The sequence below is a fragment of the Neopsephotus bourkii genome, unplaced genomic scaffold (genome assembly GCF_033783945.1).
Source record: "Neopsephotus bourkii isolate Nb327-2 ecotype Australia unplaced genomic scaffold, CSIRO-AGI_Nbou_v1 NB_95, whole genome shotgun sequence".
In the NCBI taxonomy this organism is placed as follows: domain Eukaryota; kingdom Metazoa; phylum Chordata; class Aves; order Psittaciformes; family Psittacidae; genus Neopsephotus; species Neopsephotus bourkii.
In genome coordinates this window covers 648,860-667,506 of record NW_026900612.1, presented here as the reverse complement: position 1 = coordinate 667,506, position 18,647 = coordinate 648,860, and the positions used below count along the sequence as shown (strand labels likewise).

The following is an 18,647-nucleotide window of genomic DNA, read 5'->3' as shown; positions in this document are numbered from 1 at the left end:
TTATGCTGACCTGAACTACACCCAAGCAAATAGGGGCCATACCCACAGATCAGCTTCCTCCAGCTCTTACCTTGCAGGGTGGGGTTCAAGCCAAACAATGCTGGCATAGAAGCAAATGGGTAGGACCTGGCTATGAATGCATTTTGTCTGCAAGTCAGAAAACTCTCAACCGTCAACCCAACAAGGTGCTCAGTACTGTCACGGTGAATCTGCAGCCTCCATACACAGTACAGCTGCTGTGCTTTATTTCACCTGGCAATAGATCAGCAGCAGACTCCTACTCACCACTCTTGCCACTTAGAGATGAACCAGAGCCCTAGGACTCCAGGGAACATGTTTAACTGATACAAGAGGCTTCTACCACTCACTCTTTTGCTAGCAGCAATTTTTATCCCTAGTCACATTAGAAATGACACCTGCAAAAGAGGGCTGGATTTTATTACAACTGAACTAAATTTAAAATCATTTTCCAGATTAAAACGTTCATGCTGTTTTTATGAAACCTTCAAACACAGGGAATATGTAAGAGGTACATTCAGGACTAAACTTGAACTACATAAGCTTCTGCCGATGATAAGCTTCCTACAACATTAGTATTTTGACTTTCTGTTCCAGCACAAACTTGTACCTCATTAAGTCTAAACAGACTCCTATCCCCAAGACTTCTACAACGGACTGTGACTGCTGTATAACAAAGCTGTCCTTCAAGCTTAGCCTAAAGCATGTTATCATACAGGCATAAATATACCATTTCTATATCCAAGCCAGATCCCTAACGCTGTAGAAAATGGTGCTGTTGATACTCTTAAAGTTTCAGAATTGTTAATGAACAAAAGTGGCTTTAGAAGCAAATCCTTACAGCACTGGCACCATACAAACTACCCCAGTGTATTCTGAAGTATAAATTGCATTGAGCTGGAACTTTCAACTCAATTTAAAAGCACAACATAAAGTTTAAAAAATTGCTGCTTAACCTTGGTCATTTCCCTACTGAGATAGGTGAAGCATTAAGGTCCCTCTCCACTCTCATTTGAGACACTGCATGTAGCCCATTTACCAAGGGGGGCACTAACAGCTCACATCATCTAACCAAACATCTCTTGCTACGAGAGGGACCTCACTGGCCATAGCTCCACATACCATCACTTCCACACCAAGGAGATGTGCTCCGAAATGGCAGCACTACACATTCCTCTCCATAAGGTTTCTTTTCACCTTGTTAACCATTCTGTGCTTCAGTCTGCTGAAGGACCACACACATAACACATACAACAATACACAGTGCCAACTTCAGCATGGAATCTCAGATCCACCTTTAGGATGTGGGCGAGCAGCTTAAGAAGGTCACAGGTACTCAGGAACCAGTGCAGTACTTTGGCAGCCTCCACAACAGCACTTAAACATCCCAAGTAGGAGGCTGAACTCCCCTCCCACATCAGGGAAAAGGCTTCAGCTCCTCCACAGACTTGCTTATACACACCTGAATTACTCCTTCACCACATGGTCCATGGTTCTTTTACCACCTCCCTTATGTGGTTTTTGAGCCCCAGATGAATGATGCTGAGGCTTGCTAACGTTCCTCTGAGCAGCAGCAGCCACCCAGCAAACCCCACAATATTCCTTCTTAGCCATACTGGTCCCAGTTCCACAATCCAGCTCACTGCATAACCCCAGATACAGCACGATGTTGGGAGTTGGACAACACCCAAGAACCCCCCAAAAAATGTGCTCAAGGTGTGCATCCCTATGGGTTTCCTCTACTTGTGATAAGGACAAAACTTGTAAGAGCTTCCTAAAGGGACTTCAAATATGCATTTCACTGTTCTCATAATTTTGAGTTCAAGTCAACAACCCAACAACCCAGAGCTCTCCCCCAAAACGGTCTCATAACACATGCATTGCACACATGCCCCAATACACTCAGCTTTAGTGATGAGCACAGTACTCATCTGAACTTGAGAACATGCCAGGTTGTTAAAAAGACCTAAAACTGCTCAGCAACAGAACTGCAAAGTAATTGAGGTCATTTCTCTCATGCTTCTCTGGGTTCTCACTCCCCTTGCTTTGCTGTCCCACAGTCTGCTCCTCCTTTGGCATGCGAGGACTGAACAAACACTTCACCACGTCCACATAGATCTAAACTTACTAGCCTCCAACTTCAGTTACACTTTATTACTCCAGTAGCCTTTAACGGGGAGTGAGGATTAAGAAATGTACTTAGAAATAGGTACACTGGACCAGAAGCCAAAGAATTCTTCCTCTGCCCACACAAGCAGCATGGAAAAAAGGCACAAACTGGGAGATCAAGGGTTGGAGACTGAAAAGGCAGGCTTGTAATGGAAATATCTGCCCAAGAATTTTCACAAGCCTTTAAAACTTCTGAAACCTAACCCCTTCACTAGCACTTTTCACATGCCTCAGACTGCAGACCAGGTTATGCAAGCTGTAATTATGTCTCCGGAACCCTCCCCTCCCACCCACAGCGCTCCACACCTCACCAAATCCACGTGTGGAAGTACACCAAGGTGTAGAAGACACTTATCTGTCCCTCCCATAACTGGACAAGTGTACTGCCATGTGTTCAGAGAAAGCACAGCTTCGTTGTGCATCTTGAACTAGGCTGTAACCCATTAAAAGCTACTTTAAAAAAAAACAACAAACTGTTTTTACACATGCACACATTAAGCTGTAAAGAGGTTTACTAAATCTAGCACACAATCCAATCCTAACAGTAAGGCAGCACAGGCTGTAGATAGGAAGTGACTTGGGGTGAAGGTAACAAGGGAGAACTGTCAGTACCCCCACTGAGCTGCCATGAGAAAGTCCAGGGAACCCAGTAAAATCCTAAAACAACCTCCATAAATCCTCCCTGCAGCTTGGTGGTTTCCAAGGCTTTGGAAGACCTCTGCCTCTCTTCTGGGCAATGCTCCTCATTGTCCACACTAACACAGGCTTGGCAAGGGCACCTTCTAAACATTCAAGCAAACAGCTCCTCATTGGTCAGAGCTTGAAGAAGTGAATCTTTGATGCACCTCCACTATTTACAGTAATAAATACAAGACAAGGCAGCATAAACAGAAAAAGCAGCAGCTCTTTTATCAGTTCATCACAGCTGAAGCCACACATGCTGGCAACAGGTATTTGCACAAGCAAAGGTCAGTACGTGTACTATGCAATACAGCATTTACCCCCAAACACCACTTACTGTCAGCATCCCAGCACCACACCTCACTGAAACATAGACACTGCCTGGTCCTGGAGAAGGATGTGCAGAGTGTCCCCAGAAGACAGCAAGTTAAAGGAGGCAGAAGAGTTCCTGCCTAATCCCAGGGGAAAAGGCCCTTCCTGGCACAGCACTGCTACACCCTTCACTTCCCAGATTTGAAAATGCCCTGTGAAAGATATGATCTGCTGTAGCCATGGTGCTGCTTTCAGGTATCACTGGAGCTGAAATATGGAAGGGCAGAAGACATGATGCAGTTGGTTTCACACATCTCATTTTAGGTCCATGCATAGCATAGCATTAAGGGAAAGGCAATGCCTACATGAAAGCCAAGCTGGGATGACCCCATGTAACACAAGCAATGACTTGGTGGACAACGTAGTGGTAATTATCACAGCAGCCTTTCAAACCCATCTGGAAGACAGAAAGAAATACTGCTTTCTGGGACCAGGCTTGGCCTCCCACCCCTGTTGCAGCAGAGATCCTGAAAGGAAGACACATGCAGGAGCAGCCTTGCTACCACAGAAGAGCCCTTTCCCACTCACCCACTAGCTAACTGCCAGGACAAAGCCCAGGCAGCATGGTCCTGGTCAGAACAGCATTAGCAGCTGCTCAGCTGGTGACACCTCAGCATCTTCAACTGCAGGCAACTGGCTTCTGCTTTCCCTTCTGTTAAATGGAAGGTAAGTGCCTCCATCCTGCCTGCTCACAAGGGCAGACAGACCTCACCATGCAAGAGCCGGGCAGCAGCACAGGGCAGTACCCAGCAGAGACATCCACATGAGCCAAATGCAAATCACTGGCTTTAAACACGCCTGCTACTACCACTCTCCACCACAGGCTCAGGAACCCTTCACTTCCTCCAATAAACTGGACTTTTTTCCTCTGTAATTACAGAGTATGGCCTTTTAAACTGAAAACCCCACAGCAAATAGGCTGAGGGGAAAAATAAAACTCATAGATTAAGCCAGCAATAATAAAATTACCAGTTAACTGGTATTATAGGCTCTCTTATCAGTCAGTCACGATCCGGTCCAATCCTGAAGAGCTGCACCTTGTGCAATAGCTTAGTCATCATCTTCCTTGACAGCTACGCACTTGCAAATAGATTACAAGTCCACTCACATTTTCCCAGGAACATTTTCTCCCCTGCCCTACTACAAGCAGGACACCAGCAGAGCACTGCCGAGCCATGGAGCAAGCAGCTTGCTCCCTCGCAGGGGAGAAGATAACGCTTTTATCTCGTGGACTCAACAACTTCCTTTCTGTGCAGTTGCAGGCAGACAAAAGACACCTTTTACACAGACCGAAACGAGATGTACTAAAATTTATCACATCCCTGAAATTAAATACCCTGCTTGCCATTTTCAGTCCATATGGGAGAGTGCAAAGCAGTATTAAGCCAGCATTTCTTTTACAAGAAAGCCTTGGAGGGTTGGATTTGGAAGCAAAGGAATAAGTAGCCCAAAATAACTCTGGTTCAGCTTATATTGCTCTGGCAGGTGACACAGCTAAACGAAGTAACACTGGACTAAGGTACTTCCCCTCCACGGGATGGGAGCTGGATTGTTTCTGGAAGTGCCATGAATCACGGGCATAAATATACCAGGCTTTAAAAGCCTTCAACACCCACATAATTCTGAACTCAAGCTTTATTTTCTCTGGGTCATTCAACAGACGCTCAACAAGCTGGACACGAGACAGGCAGGCTGAGAAGGTGAGCTAGTCAATTAATATGCACCATCCAGAAAACAACTTGTGTTTTGCTGCACATCATAGAATCATAGAATGGTTAGGGTTGGAAAGGACCTTAAGATCATCTAGTTCCAACCCCCCTGCCACGGACAGGGACACCTCACTCTAAACCATATTACCCAAGGCCTCGTCCAATCTGGCCTTGAACACTGCCAGGGATGGAGCATTCACAACTTCCCTGGGCAACCTATTCCAGTGCCTCACCACCCTAACAGGAAAGAATTTCCTCCTTATATCCAATCTAAACTTCCCCTGTTTAAGTTTTAACCCATTACCCCTTGTCCTACCACTACAGTACCTAATGAAGAGTCCATCCCCAGCATCCCTATAGGCCCCCTTCAGATACTGGAACACTGCTATGAGGTCATCAACACACCTGAGATGGAAAAAGCCTTCCCTTATGCTGAACTAGTCATTCAACTACAACTTGAAGGAAATCAGGAGTTTTGCTCTTTTTCCTCAACTTTACAGCATAAAAGGGCTTAAAGATGTTTCCTGCAGCAGGGGAGTTGTTAGCGATGTACTGACTGTTCTCAAGCAGAGCAGTGATTTGCAGGATTGCCTGGCTGCGAGCTGAACCAGACAGTGCAGTGCAGGCAGCAGCAGCAGCCAGGAGGGAGGGGTCCAACAGGGAAGAGCAAAAAACCTGCAAGAAGTGCTTCTTTCCATACTTCACTACCATTGAAAATCCTGCATGCCTGACAGAAACAGCAGCAGGGAGTTGTTACTAACAGCAGAGGACAAGGCTATTTATAATAGGGATTACTAGTGCAAGAAAATGAGTAGCTTGCCCACATTACTAATTTACTGCACTTTCCCCGAGTTATAACGCAGCCTCAGCGATCTACAAGCAAAGATGTGGTTTCATTTGAAAAAAGAAAAAAATGCTACTCTTCTAAATAAGCCTTCTTGGAAATAAAAGGGAATTTAGAGCTGTGATTTCTGATAAGCAGGGTAGCCACAAAGCACTAACAAAACCAAAGAACACTGCAGAAAACAAGAAGGGCTGCATAGAAGTAACTATTTTACTTCTGATTAACCCACAAACCTTAAAGTTGCCATCCTTCTCCTCTCCCTCCCATCCCACAATTGCACAGTGAAATTCAAGGCCTGAAGCTCCTAAATTATTTCTTTCCATCACACCGTTGCAAGGAGACAATATTCTTCATGTTAGAAAGTCAGAGAAGAAACCTTTAAGAGTTTCATGTGCATACATGCTACATAAATCATTTTCCGTTTTTCACAGTACGTAAGAGTTAAAAGAAAAATCACCTTTGGTTAAATGGAAAGCATTAAAAAGGATCATGAGATTTGCATTCTTCAGCACCTCAGATTATTACAGTTTCCACATCTGTGACTTCCTCTTCCAACTCCCCACCAAGCTTCAATTGAAGAATGCTTGTATTTGAGAGGATTCTGGCATTTCTCACACCAAGACACTGGAGTATCCAGGCCAACAAGACAGCAGAACCTATGCATTCCCAGATCTCCATTTTGCTGTATGGATAGACACTGCACCAAGCTTGCACCCTGCCCAGGACCTATATTTAGGTGCTGAGATGACCTGACAGTGCCCCCATAAGCTCATTTATTCACTTATTCATTCTAATATAATCTAATTAGACTGCAGCAGTCCTGCACCCAGGCATGGCAGTGACCAAGAGAGGACAAATTCAAACCCAGAGAACCTGGCCCAGATGCTGCTTTAGTTTTCACATCAGGGGAAGAAAAACCCTTGCAGAAGAATGACAGGAACTACAATGCCTGCATACTGCCTCCCTGCTTGGAACAGCACCTGGATTCACTCTGCTTCTCCCCCCCACCAGCTAAAGCACAGTTCTCAATCGAAGAAGCCAAAGAGTCGAAATCAACATGCAGTGCTTATCAATGTGAGCACTGCTGCTCCTGCTCCAAACTCACTGGAAATAACAGACACCATGAAGCACCACGGGGGGGGGGGGGGATAAAAGTCAAGAATCCAAGTCTCTCAGGCAGTGCCCACACCAGCAGGCACAGATGTGTTCCCAAACAAGAGACCACAGGCATCAGACTGGAGAAGTCCACATGGTAAACGAATTATTTTAATAGCTCCACTCTGGCAAGAAATAGGAAGTTTTCAAAGCTCAGAAGTCCCCGCTCTCCTGCAAGCAGCTGTAGCATGCAGGCATGCGAACAGGAAGAAGCTTTTACATTTCCAAAACCCTAAATAAATATTTCCTTTTCTTAAAGGCATTGTGTGTTTTATTTGCTTGGACATCTTGCATAACAATGAGAAGAAACAGATTCCCAAGAGTCATGAGCTGGTAATTCTCCAATCTATCATCTCTATAGTTTATGCACAGTGATTTGTCTGGGAAAGACTTAGCCCAGCAACTCCCTGTCTCATTAGCCTAAAACAATCACCCAAGGAATGCCAAAAAAGTTTGGGAGCTCAGTGCAGCAACAGACCTCCCCAAAATTACTCTTTTTTAAGAAATAGTACAATGCTGCTGCTTCGTCAACACAGAGCAGGAAGCTTAACTGCTAAACACAGGTGCATAAAATTACCTTTATATTAAAAAGGTTTTGACAGGTAAAAGCAAAAGGTTTTCATATTCAAGGAAATCCTGTGAATATAGGTAAAAGAACAACAGGAAGAGACTTAAAGACTTTGACTTGCTTAACCTATTAAAACAAGTGGTCAAGAGGGGGAATCAGACTGCTCTGATTACATCAGGGAGGGAAAACAATGTTTTAAACCAGATGGCAATGCCAGAACAAAACCAAATTACACAAACAGGCCAAAAACACCACAAGGATGGAAATTCAGTGATTGCTCTGAGACCAAGAGAAAGCTCTCAACAGCTCTCTTGCAGAGATGGGGCAAAGAATAAACTGAACAAGTTTCACCTTAAAAGCAGTTATGTTACGAAAGGCATAAACAGCACAGATGGGTGCTATAAACAGGGAAACTAAACTTGATCAGGGGCTCCCTTCCACTCTTGGGTTCTTACAAGCTCACTTGCTGCTGCAGCTCTTGCAGTGGATAGCAGGAATGAAGAATTACCCTCCTCCTGCCACTCTATCTTCTTCACCCCTCCAGGATAAGGCAGGGGATATTCATGCTATTTACTCAGGCACGTAATTGGGGCATGATTAGGGAACTATACTTGGGAGCTGAAGCTCTCACAAAGTCAATGGCAAGAGGTGGGTGCCTTGGCAGCAGCAGGGGAAGGGATTAGGAGCAACCAAGTTTGATGCTTAAAATAAAACACATGTCCTCACTCCCCCTGTCCTTATGCTCAAGGGTCTCAGACAAAACCATATTTAATCTATAAGCATCACCTTCAACATTCATGGGGAATTCCAGTTTCTGAGGGATTTTGTTAACCTTGGGCTTACACCACTGACAGTCAAGCAATGATTACTTTTAAGCAACAACAGCAGCAAGAGCAGATGATGCAAATGAAAGCTGCTACACAACTAATCAAATAACACCACAGTTTTACACGGGCTCTAACAAGTCTTTCCCTTTTCTTCAAGGGGTCTAAAAACCAAACCAGTTAGCAGGATTAGTTATCTGTAATGGGGGTTTTCTGACAGTGGGGGGTAAAGAACCAAATTAAAAGCTAATTGTGCTCATCATATCCTACTGCTGCTACTTCTGAGAGCAGAAAGCATCTTCTTGAGACTAGACAGACAGGGGGAAAAAAATCAATTAACAAAAAAAGGTTAATAATTCTCAGGGAATTAGTGTTTCTAGCCAAACCCCAACCTTTCCCTGCTGCAGTTACACACAAAAGTTATTTTAATCACAGTGTGCAGAAAGCAGCATCAGCATATGAGGCAAGAGAAAAAATATGTGGTAAAGCAAGTCGTGTAGCCTGTTTGCGGACAGAAATTACAGTGCAGTTATAGGGAAAAGGTCCACAAGGCAGAGAAATGCTTCCAGCCCAAACCAAAGAGGAGGACATTAGCAATTCACCGAGAGAACTTACAAGGAAAATATCTGAAAGAAGGTGGAACATGAGAACTGAATCCCCTTTTAACTTCTGTTGCAATTAATTCAGACTTTCCAGAAAGGGATTTTTGCCTTGTCATAGAGAAAGAGATGTTAAACAGAATTTGCCAGTTACATCTACTAAATGTCATGTGCGTTGTTGGAGAGAGGTAACAATGGAAACACAAAGAAAAAAAAAACATTTTAAACAGTTTTCTGTTCTTTTGAACTACAGCTGAGTATCAGCTCAGCATCTCTTCCTTAGCTCACTTCAACAAAGCAAGAAATAATCTTTGAGTGACTTCAGCTAACAGCGACCTCAAAATACACAGCAGAGCCTTTGGAAAAGGCAAGCTATAAACTGGCAAACCTAAAGCACACAGGTGCATGCACATCACTGGAAAGCAGCATTTGGCACTGCCTAATGCAGAAAAGACACTATGTTACGTTATTCTTAATAGCCACCTACTTAATTAAGATACTTCATCAATTGAAAGTAGCTGGGTACAAAACACATAGCTCTACAGCCCTGTCTTCCCCACCACTACCCCCCTTAATAACCTGCACGACTGAGAGAGGCCTCCAGGAATGGAGCAGCAAATTGTGCGTAGAGAGAAGAGACGTGAGGGTACCACCACCTCTAGGGTTAACACCGCTGCGAGCACCCGGCACCGGCGCTGTACCAGAAAGGCAGAGGCAGCTTTAAATGAGATACCCCTGACAAACATCACCTGCGAACACGGGGAAACGCAGCTGGCTTTCCCCTGCGCGGTTAAGCACCGCCACAGGAATACAAAATGGGACGGGCTGTTCCAACCAGCAAAGCGCAATGCTTCATTAAAGTTTGCGAGGCCAGCCGGGCGCTGCAGCATTCGGCTCACGCCTAACCTTACCCTGAGGGCCGAAACCCACGGGGAATTCATATACATCACATTCTGGGGATCAATTCGCCCTCAGCCGCACTCCCCAGGTCCGCGCCTCCGGCAGCGGGCAATTACACTCGCACACCTACGACCCATACATCATTTCCCCCCGTTTTAACAGTTTCCTTGCCTAGGGAAGGCTCCCAGGGGACGTGCTCCGGCGGCACCGACCGCCCCTGCCCGGCGGGGCTGCGCTACCCCAGAGACGCGGCTTTGGGAGGCCCCCAGCAGCAGCCGCCCCACGGCCGCGAGTGGGAGCGGCTTCTCCCCCCCACCCCCCGAGCGGAGCCCCCGGCGAAACGGCCGCCCTCAGCGCCCCCAGGGAGGGCGGCGGGGCCGCTCGGCCGAACCCGCAGCCCGGGGCCCGCCCCGCCGCCCACCTGCCGGCGCCGCGCCCCGTGGCCCGGCCACGCAGAGGCCTAGGCCCACCGCCCCTCGCCGGGCAGGCCGCTGGCAAGCCCCGGCCCCAAGCCCAACCCGGCCCTCCACGCCGCCAGGCCGGACGCTTCCCGGGCGGGACTCACCGTGAGACGCGGCAGGCCAGGCCGAGCTGGGCCGGGCCGTGCAGAGCGGGTCGGCGGAGACGGAGCGGCGGCAAGCCAGTGCTTGCGCGGCGCTGGCGGGCAGGAAGGAAAGAGAGAGGGAGGGAGGAGGCGGCACCGCACGTCCACCGCGTCTGCCGGCCCCCCCGCCTGTTAAAGGCGCGAGGGCACTACGGCACCACGGCCTCCCGTCCGCCCCGCCCTGCGGGGTCCTCCACCCCCGCCAGAGCCCACACCGGCGTGGGGAGCCCCCGGGTGCCCCGCACGGGTACCCTAGAAACGGGGATTCCCCTCCCTCCGCAGGGAGCCTCCCCGCCGCCATCCCCACGTGTGTGGGTACATCCACCCCGAGCCTTCCGTGCGCGGGGATCCCACCCCCCAGACCTCTTCCACGCGAGGATCCCCAAGAATCACCCACCCGGCCTCCCGCGGGCACACTGGGATCCTCCCACTCAGGTTTCCCACACGTGTGGATACATCCACCCGAGCAGGAAAATCACCCCCAGGGTCCACTGCTTACACGCAAAAGGGTCCCCTACCCATGCAGGGCATCACCCATCTGGGTGCCCCGTTCTCCCTAGTGACCCCCGCGCAGGGCACATCGGCTCCTACCGCACCCCTCTCCACCTCATTTCTGGAGCGGGGGCAAGCATAGGCACCCCATGGGCCCGGGGCAGGCAGGCACAGTGCACCCCAAGGCCTCCCCCAGGACACCTCCCCATGACCAGCAAGGCGGGGTGCCCCTACATTTCTCTTAATTGCCTTAAAACTGCCTGGATGTCCATCATGGTTTAGCCCTGCTCGCAGCACACGAGGTACTGAAGGGGCTCATTTGATCACGGCTGTGCCAGTCTGGAGTCCAGGGGAGCTTAAGTGGATTTTTTCAGCTCAGACGTCTTAAACCTCTGCCTTTTTTTCTTCCTCTGACGTGGATCCTTCCCAAAGTGCTCACAGGGCAAATTTCTTTCACCTTAAACATCACCAGCAGCTTGCACATGAGATCAGTGGCTGACCACGCATCTGTGGGTACCCATGGGGATGAGAGTTAATGCTCTGTCATATAGTTATTGGAGGACAATGAAACAGCAGAAGCAGCCACCAAGGCCACACGTCCTGCTCCATCACTGGGGGACTGACATTAACCCGCAGCTTCCAGGAGTTCTAAACATTGATGGGAAAAAGCAAACTCCTGTGCACAAGAAAATTCACCTTTTTTGGCAGCAGGAGCAGTGATAAGGAGAACTGAGCCAGCAGTGGCTGCACATCAGTGCTGACGCTTGTCAGGACCAGCATCCTGAGCCCAGCTGTGGTATCCACAGGGGCTCACCACTCTGCAGCTGGGAGACAGTCATCAAAAGGGAGTTATCCCAGCAAACTGGAGAGGCTAGCATCCCCCCAAGGCTTTGCACACACCCTCCCATCATTTCTTCATACCTCTGGCAATGAAGAGTTTGGTTTAATTACCAGGTCCTGTTGCTCACAGCCAACAATTATTTTTTTTTTTCTGCTTGTCCCACAGCACCCTTGAGAAATCAACTGCTCCACAGCATTTGGTATCAAAGAGGGATTTGCACTGAGCTGCACTAAGAGCTCACCATTACCCTCTTCACCAGCGATGTGTGTCACTCAGCTGCAGGCTACCCCAGCATTTCCAAACTATGCAGAGCAAAGGCAAGGTGCGTGCTGGCAGAAGCTGTGCCTTCGCATGCAAGGCAAAGCAGGCCAGAGGCAAGTACATGCCAGCAGCGACGGCCACAGGGATCTGCAGGAGGTGGCAACTTCAATCACAAGGCAGCATTTTGCTGCTTCATCCCAGAGCTTCCCTGGCTCAGCATATCCTAGGCAGTGACTCTGCTCTTGCAGGAGTGCTGCTGAGAGCAGCACACGAGTCAGGCAAAGGCAGCCTCTGCACCCTACGCTTGCAAGGTGCAAATTGATGCCCAAATCTTGCTTATAGTCATAGAATCATACCATCAAACGGTTTGGGCTGGAAGGGACCTTAAACCTCATCCAGTTCCAACCCCCCTGCCATGGGCAGGGACAGCTACCACTAGAGGAGGTTTCTCCAAGTCCCATCCAACCCGGCCTTAAGCACTGCCAGGGATGGGGCAGCCACAGCTTCTCTGGGCAACCTGTGCCAGTGCCTCAGCACCCTCACAGGGAAAAGCTGCTTCCTTGTATGTAGTATAAATCTCCCCTCTGTCAGTTTAAAGCCATTCCCCCTTGTCCCATCCCTGCAGGCCTCTGTCAAAAGCTCCTCTCCAGATTTCTTGCAGCCCTTTTACCCACTGGAAGCTGCTCTAAGGTCTCCCTGGAGCCTTCTCTTCTCCAGGCTGAACAAGCCCAGCTCTCTCAGCCTGTCTCCATAGCAGAGGTGCACCAGCCCTCTGAGCATCTTAGTGGTTTCTTCTGGACTCACTCCAGCAGGTCCATGTCCTCCTTATGTCAGGGGTCCCAGAGCTGGATGCAGTACTGCAGGTGGAGGCTCACAAGAGCAGAGTAGTATTAATCATTTAAGTAGCTGCAGTGGTTATGGCAGGGTTCAGCAGCAACAGATTTTGCTGATGTTTAATTGCTTTTGTCCACAGCAGAGTTTTCCAGCTGGCATCAGAAACAAATCACTGCTTCCCAGGAACGGGAACAAATTTGCTGCCCCACGGCTGGGGACTGGGGTTCTGCCATGGACCCACAGTTGTATGACCATTGCTCAATATGTAAGGCAATAAACTATATTATGTGGACTGAGAAACCCGGTAGAAAAATTCACTAGAGAGCTACCGCTGTGCAGATCAGCCAGCCAGGCTAATGATGCTGAATATCCCCAACTGCAGGGAGGAAATAATGCAAACCATCACTGAAATCCCACTCACATTAGGCAGCCACTCATGAGGAAAAAGAAAAGGTTTCAAAATGCCGCAGGAGCCCCAAGTCATTAGTTTTGTCAGGAATTTTGCTTTCTCAGATCACAAGGAAAAAACCCTTCAGCTCTGTGGATTCAGAGGAGGTCTGAGAGAAGGGTGAGCTATGTGCTTAGCTGTAAGCCATGGAAGCTGATTATTGTCAATTTAGTATTTTATATAAAAAACATTATAGATCCCCATCTCTGCCAGAAACAAACACCCTGCAAGTTCCTACACCTCACTGGTTCCAGCTAGAAAAGAAAAAAGTATGACCAAATGCTGGATTTTCTCTGTTTCTCTATTTGCATGATTTTTCTATACTATTTATAAGCATGAGTTCCTACAACTGGTAGGAAGTGGAAACTGCCAGATCACACATGTGCCAAAAAAGATTTCTACTGCTTCTAAAGAAGCTCACAAAAATGACTACAGTTTTCTTGGAGCAGTAAACCAGGAGTACTCCACTGCAGAACTTGAGCTACGTGGAAAAAGGTGTTTGATTCAAGGTAACTGTAAGGGAGTAAAAATACACCTGTCCTAAGCAGCATCTGTCAGCAGAAATGATGCTGGAAACTCTTGTGAGAAGACTAAAAGCTCATAATAAGAAACAACGGTCAAAACCGTGACATGTGTGATCAGTATGAAAATCCATCAGGCTGATACAAGTCTCCACACAACCCACGTGCTATTGCAATCTATCTCCATTTTTTTATTAAGCTGGGATGATCATGGCCACATTTTGTACTGCTGAAAATCCAGCTAATAAAGGGAATTGTTAGAAGCTGTTTGAGTGCTCACTGGAAAACTATTTATAAACTCCCTTCACCTTCCAATTCTGGATTTTACCATTATAACAAAGCACTGAAGAGCCCCAAACAGGGTTTAAAACTGTTCTGTTCAATTCTGTCCCATTCAAAAAAAGGACCACTTTTGAGCAGCACCATTAAACCACCCAGACATGTCAGCGCCCAGCACTTCCAGAGTGATCTGACTTAAATCACAACTTCTCTCAGTTTCTTTTCATGTTCTTCAGTCCTCACCTCCTACCACAGGCCTGGGACTAGTTGCTCTCAAGCTTTCACACATGTAAAATAAAATGGAAATCCCATGGGAAATCCCAATGGGAAACCCCTTTCTTCCCCCCCCCCCCCCCGCCCCCGCTGCTGTTCCTTTACCAGACACCCAAGACCTGCACATGTCCTCTCCCAAAACGCTGCAGTTTACACCCAATGTAGCAGCAGCAATTGCTGTCTGATGCCGTAAGTGCAGCATCTCACCCAGGCATCCTGACTGCTCAGCTCATTGCCTTGCCATGGCCACCCTAAATTCCCTATCAGCCCAAGACAGAGCCCTTCTGACTGCTCTACATGCTAACACATGCAAGCAGAATAAAACAAGCCCTTAAATCCCTGGAAAATCAGGGCCTGCCATCAGTTTGAATAATCCCTGTTCATTTTCAAGTCACTAATTATGCTTATGCTTGTGTCACAAGGTTTTCATAATTGTTTCTTCCAAAAGACTATAATGTTGACTGAAAAGCAGAAGTTTGAGCTGGAAGAACTCATGGTAAAGGAAAAGTTATTTGCTGTGACTCCAGTGGGTCATTAGGTCTGGGCCACAGCAGTGGAATTTAATTTCTAATCTAGAGATTTCAAGGCTTCAGTATCAGATAAAGCTAAAAGGATCACAGGAAAGCTGAACAGAAAAGCAGCTTTCCTAGCTGCACAATAATAACCAGGCTTTGAATTCACATTGAATACTGTTTTAAAGTGAGTTTCAAATATTCTTCCATTTTCTTGCTATCATCATAGTAGAAGGTGATTTTTTAAGATTAGATGGGTACTGTTGAGCAAAGCAAATGAAGAAATGACACAGAAAATACCATGCCTCCCATAAAACACTCCTCATGTGGTATCACAGTAATAGTTCAAATCCTTTCTCCGATTCACCATTCAGACTACCAAGTTGTTATTTATGCTGTTCTACCTTCATGTATAGCAGGTTCTAAGTTAATACTCTTCTTCATCAATACCTATGGAATGAAGATATTTTCCCTTGCAAAAAAAAATGTTTACAACACCAACACAATGTCCCTTCCAAGCACAGACCTGCAGCAAAGAGAAACAATATGCAATGAGGGATGGGGGAGTGGCGGTGGAAAGAAATGGAAAGTCAGACAGACCTTCTGCTCCAAGGGCTCTTTCAGTAGGAGGATAAGATATCCCATTGCTGAAGCAGCCTGCAAGGCTGGCTCAGCATGTTTTTCCTCTTGCAGCCAGGGAAGGACATTGAGCTCTGTGAGGCATCATGGGAGCGGTGTGTGTCAGGCTGTGACAAACTTCTACGGAAATGTGCAGTAAAGGTGCTCGTAGCCTGTCGGGATAAATCAAAGAGCACAGGAATCATCCCAGCTGTTTATGCCACTGCAGGGTAAGTTTAATACTAAGGTATTTTGTCTGCAGCCACACAAGGGATGCAGCCGCCTGCTTCATGTAATGAGCGTCAAGCCAGGGGGATCTTTGTTCTCTGGTCCCCAGTTTGCTACCACCGGTGGTAACACACACCCGCATCCCAAGGATGGATGGAGGTATGGAAATGTTTGCAAATCTTTGTGTCCAGGGAGACATCCTGCAAACAGCAGAAGGAGCACCAGTGTCCCCAGAGATCCAGAAAGTTCCCCATGGTGTCACAGACCATACATCTCTCTGCTAGTTGCTATTTTAGCTCCTCATACTTAAAATGAACAAATATGCTTCTCTTTGCCTATACATCCAACCTTTTTAGATCATGACAGGCCTCTCCCTAGTGAACATACCATCTGCCCGTGTTGTATCTAAATTCATAAAATGTCTACTGGTTTCTTATCATAGTGTTTGTAAAGCCTGGAGGACAAAGGACAGAGCCAACCCAGATTCTCTAGGGAAAACAGAAAGGCACCAGAAAAGAAGCCAGTTCAAATGATTTTACCCTAAGGGACAAAAGGAGGTTTAGTAGGTCTTTTATAAAATGTCACAGAGAAAAGTGTTATTGTCCTACAGGGAAAAATGGGCCCATTAACAAATGAGGTGAGAGTCGAGTGAGAGGTAAGAGGTCTGAAACAGCTACATTCCTCAACACCTTTAAACTGTCAGTCTTCACACACTTCATTTATTTTGGATAGCAGCATTGCCTATGTCAAACTAGGAGAAAGGGGACTGTAAAAATACCTGGGGATAAATGTGAGTGGTTTTAATATTAATAGGCAAAACCTAATTGATTTGAGCAACATGATTTGGGTTTTATAAAACAGCCGAATTAGGACCCTCCCAAACACATGCCCATATGAGTTTCTTATTTTCCTCAGAGCATTGCTGGGCATACCTTAGAAACTCTACCTGAGTGGAAACAGAGCTCAGGGGAGCTACTCTTGTATTTACAAGTTGGGTAAATGCCCACTGAATGGAGGCCAAAGCAATCAGAGCATTTAATGAATTCTGACAAGTTGCAGGCAAGTGAACTGAAGAAAAGGGGAAAAAAGTGGCACTGCAACAAGATAGCTTCTCCCACAGCCTGCAGACACCAAGAATAGATAAAAATATTCCATAATACTCTCTTGGATTGTATGGGGAGAATTAACTCATATTCCATTTCTATACACTGACCATAAAAGCTAATGTATAAGAAAGCCATACGTATAATATGTATATGATGTCCATAGTCTTAATGCCATAACCTGTTCAAGGGAAAACATACAAACAACAGAAACTGCAAAGACAGCAAGGAGGAGCGAGGAAGATCCAAATGGAGGGATAAGGCTATACTAAATGGAGGGATAAGTCTCTACCAAAAGGGATCTCCGGCTGGGTTCCTGCTTGGCTGGGAGGAGTACGGAAACAAGATAAAGAGCAGGAGCACATGAGGGCAGAGCTGGGCATGGACACCTTAGTCAGGGCTAAGCTAGCTGCGTTTATTGGCAGACCACAGGCGAAGGGCTAGGGTGACAGAAACATGATTGCGTTAACAGCTAATTATGTGTGTTAAAAGTATCAAAAGGTCAAGCCGGGGGGCGGGGGGGATTGGAGCTTCTGCTGACATCTGGCAGCATTTTAGGGAAGTCCAGTCTCTCCTGAGGTCTTGTTGACTCCGATTTGCTTGCTGTTAATTGGAGGAAGAGGTAATGAGAACTGATTAATCGCTGAGCCATTCACCCTGCAGACTCATTGCAGTGTCAGTCATTATATCTTGCTAGTCACTCAGACAAAACTAAGTTTTACAGGGATTTCAGTGACTGGTCGACACCCTTCCTTAGCTCATTGTATTTGCATTGTATTTAGTTGTCCTTCCCTCTACAGTAAGCTAATAAAAACTCTAGTGGTGACATACCTCAGCTGACACAGCAGTGAAAGCATCACGGTGTCTGCTCTAATTCTTGGAGAGCTTGCACTGAAGGTCCCAGACACGCTAATGTCATTGCTCATGTCTTCAATGTTCCTCTGACCCCTGCAAACTAAATTAATAGAGGTCTGTTAGCATCTGCTATAAGCACACCTCTCTGCTTCTCTGGGCAAACACGCATGAGTGCTATTGTTTATTTCCAGATAAGGCTTAAAAAATCAGAATTTAATTGCAGCAGTAAGTTAAGGTATGACACAAGGTGTTTGCATTAGAGCAATTTGTTGCAAAGCTTGGAGGGAAAGAGCAGCAGTCAGATGATCCATCGCGCACACACCTCATTTAAATGCAATTCAATTTAGGCAGCCCATTTGGCACAAAAATTAGAAAGATGACTTAACAAAAAGCATGGAAGAATACATCTGAACCCAGGTGTCAGATATATTTGTGTGCGACATTCACGGAGGAGCTGTCCAAGAAAGCCTGTAGCCATTAATTGCTAGGTTGCAATTAAGGTGGCAGCCAATGTTTAAAGCCCCCTCTTCACCCTTTTTCCACCTACTCCCCCCTGTTTTCCCCTTTTCTGGCCATATTTTCAATGTCACACAGAATGAAAAATAAGGATAGACCAATGTGCTCTCCCCCACTCCGCAGTACAAGGCTTACGAGCACAGCTGGGCCAGGACGAGTGGATTTCTATGCAAACTACATACAGAATGTCTTCATTTGTTGCTTTGCATAGATAAGAAAATTAAAGTTAACTGTATAGTTTTAAAGTCACCATTCAGCCTTTCAGCTGCAACAGGTGACTTTTACTTACAGTATTTCCTCTCGCATTCAGGGGAGGATTTGGCAATACTCTCTGGGTCTGGTTCTCAGCAATTCTCTGACATGGGGGCAGTTAGTGTCTGAATCGCACATAATAGTGCTGTAGAAGTCAGGAAAAATGGCTCT

General features: G+C 46.7%; 1 protein-coding gene across 12 annotated transcripts in view; it reads right to left on the bottom strand.

Annotated features, from left to right (window-relative positions):
• Nucleotides 1-18,647, bottom strand: part of KTN1 (kinectin 1) — a 102,861-nt gene that overhangs the window by 69,352 nt on the left and 14,862 nt on the right. For 5 of the 12 annotated variants that reach the window (XM_061355943.1, XM_061355959.1, XM_061356033.1 and 2 more), the window contains exon 1: nucleotides 10,405-10,570. The gene's annotated coding sequence lies outside the window, so the exon portion shown is untranslated. Of the gene's footprint in view, nucleotides 1-10,404; nucleotides 10,571-17,684; nucleotides 17,809-18,647 lie in introns of those variants that run through there. The other 7 variants (XM_061355975.1, XM_061355986.1, XM_061356016.1 and 4 more) reach the window with 3 other exon arrangements.